Source organism: Squalius cephalus (genome assembly GCF_949319135.1).
Source record: "Squalius cephalus genome assembly, chromosome: 15".
NCBI classification, from domain to species: Eukaryota; Metazoa; Chordata; class Actinopteri; order Cypriniformes; family Leuciscidae; genus Squalius; species Squalius cephalus.
The window spans coordinates 37,894,584-37,897,083 of NC_137136.1; the positions used below are offsets into that span (position 1 = coordinate 37,894,584).

A 2,500-nucleotide genomic window follows, 5' to 3' on the forward strand; every position below is an offset into this window, starting at 1 on the left:
GGTTCAGCACTATTGGTTAGTATTGGTTAAGCATTAAGCTGGTTCAGCACTATTGGTTAGTATTGGTTAAGCGTTAAGCTGGTTCAGCACTATTGGTTAGTATTGGTTAAGCTGGTTCAGCACTATTGGTTAGTATTGGTTAAGTGTTAAGCTGGTTCAGCACTATTGGTTAGTATTGGTTAAGCTGGTTCAGCACTATTGGTTAGTATTGGTTAGGTTGTTTCAAACTCTATTGGTTAGTATTGGTTAAGCTGGTTCAGCACTATTGGTTAGTATTGGTTAAGCGTTAAGCTGGTTCAGCACTATTGGTTAGTATTGGTTAAGCTGGTTCAGCACTATTGGTTAGTATTGGTTAGGTTGTTTCAAACTCTTGGTTAGTATTGGTTAAGCTGGTTCAGCACTATTGGTTCGTATTGGTTAAGCGTTAAGATGGTTGGTTCAGCACTTTTGGTTAGTATTGGTTAGGTTGTTTCAAACTCTATTGGTTAGTATTGGTTAAGCTGGTTCAGCACTATTGGTTAGGCAAGGCAAGTTTATTTATATAGCACATTTCACACACAATGGTAATTCAAAATGCTTTACATAGAAGGAATTAAAATAATCAAAATAATTACAACAGATGCAAAGGAATTAAAAATAGCATGCACAAGAAATCAAAATAACAAAAGTTGAGAATAAAAATGTATTTAAAATATATTAAAACAGTTTAGAATTATAGAATTATAGTACCCCTATGATGGCAGCGGTGGGACATTAAGGGATATTCTTTTAAAGGGATATCTTCTCTCTCTCTCTCTCTCTCTCTCTCTCTCTCTCTCTTCACTCTCATGGGGTTTTTGCACACCGATTCACTGCCTGCCCAATATGGCTTCAGTTCCCCCTATTAGTGTGCGTAAAAACAACACAGCTTGGCTCCTGCGTGATGAAACTGCAAAGTAATGTCCATTTACTGGTCCAATCCAATTTGGGTCACAATTTTATTTTTCTCAGGATCGTTCCTAATGCATCCCTGACCGTCCAACCCTATTTCTATTTCTATTTCTATTTCTATTTCTATTTCGTTGTATTTAACTAATAGCTCAATCCCTAAGTACCTGAAGCACTAGGTTTGGGGCACTCATGTCTGAATGGAAGAGTCAGAGAGCTTCGGTTCATGAGACACTAGTAGCTTACTAGTGTCTTCCCTACCCTTAATGGAGTGCAGTCTCCACCTCACGGTCTGCCTCTGTGGCTTCCAGTGTCGTTCCATTAGTTCAGGCACTGCTGGTTAGTAGTGGTTAGGCTGGTTCGGGCAGTGTTTTTGCATAGGGTAACCAGAGACAGAGGTATCTATTTAAAGGGATACTCCATCATCAGTTACTCACCCTCATGTCATTTCAGATGTGTCTGACTTTCTTTCGTCAGATGAACACAAATGAAGGCTTCTTAGAATGATAACCCATTTCTGTTGACATCAAGCGTGACGTATGCAGGCGTGTATGACAGCTGTCCGGAAACGATCGTTTATTGTGCCTTTCAAAAGTGTTCATATTCCTTAAAAATAAAGTTTTAATATTATTATTATTATTCTACTGTGCACTAGTAATATATTTCTGTTATAATTTCTTCAAGTTTAACTGAACTTGTATTTTGACGGGTTGCCCTTTGAGATTCTGTGTGTAGGTGTGTTCACCCCATGCTTGAAACACTCTGTGAAGTCATAACACTTATGACGTTCCTGGAAACCAGACTCAGTCGCTCAGTTCTCCTCTGGCCAACAAACCAACAGTGTGTGATTATGATTCAGGCAGCATTACAGGTCAGAGGTCAGACTGGATCAGAACATTCAGAATATTATCCAGTTCATCTGGTTGAAGATCATCACGCCGGTGTGGAGACGAGTTTGAGGAGGATCAGTGTTTCGTGTCATTTCGATGATCTAGTTCAGTGGTTCTCAACTCCAGTCCTCGGGACCCGTTGCTCTGCACATTTTGTATGTCTCTCTTATCTGACACACTCAGTTCAGTTCATGGAGTCTCTCCTAACGAGCTGATGATCTGGTTCAGGTGTGTTAAATAAGGGAGACATACAAAATGTGCAGAGCAGCGGGTCCCGAGGACTGGAGTTGAGAACCTCTGATCTAGTTCACAGACATTTACATTTACATTTAGTCATTTACGCTTTTGTCCAAAGCGACTTATAATTTAGGACTAAATTAAGCGAGTCATCGTGAAGAGGCAAAAACAACGCAAGAAGTGCTCAACATACGAAGTTCAGGCATTGTTCAGAGTAGCATAAGCCTGATAAGCGAGGATTTAAAGGAAAAGGAAATAATTTTTTTTATGAGGTTAAGTGCTCACGGAAGAGAAGGGTTTTCAGCTGTCTGAACATTGTCAGGGATTCTGCGTTCCGGATGAGGGCGGGGAGATCGTTCTGTGATGGAACCACGAGATGTCGCTCGTTGACCGATCGTAGGCTTCTGGTAGGGATGTAGACTCGATGGAGCGAGTGAAAGTAGGAG

General features: G+C 40.6%; 1 protein-coding gene across 2 annotated transcripts in view; it reads left to right on the forward strand.

Moving 5' to 3' along the window:
- Positions 1-2,500, forward strand: part of mboat1 (membrane bound O-acyltransferase domain containing 1) — a 35,225-nt gene that overhangs the window by 2,729 nt on the left and 29,996 nt on the right. The gene's annotated exons all lie outside the window — the stretch shown is intronic.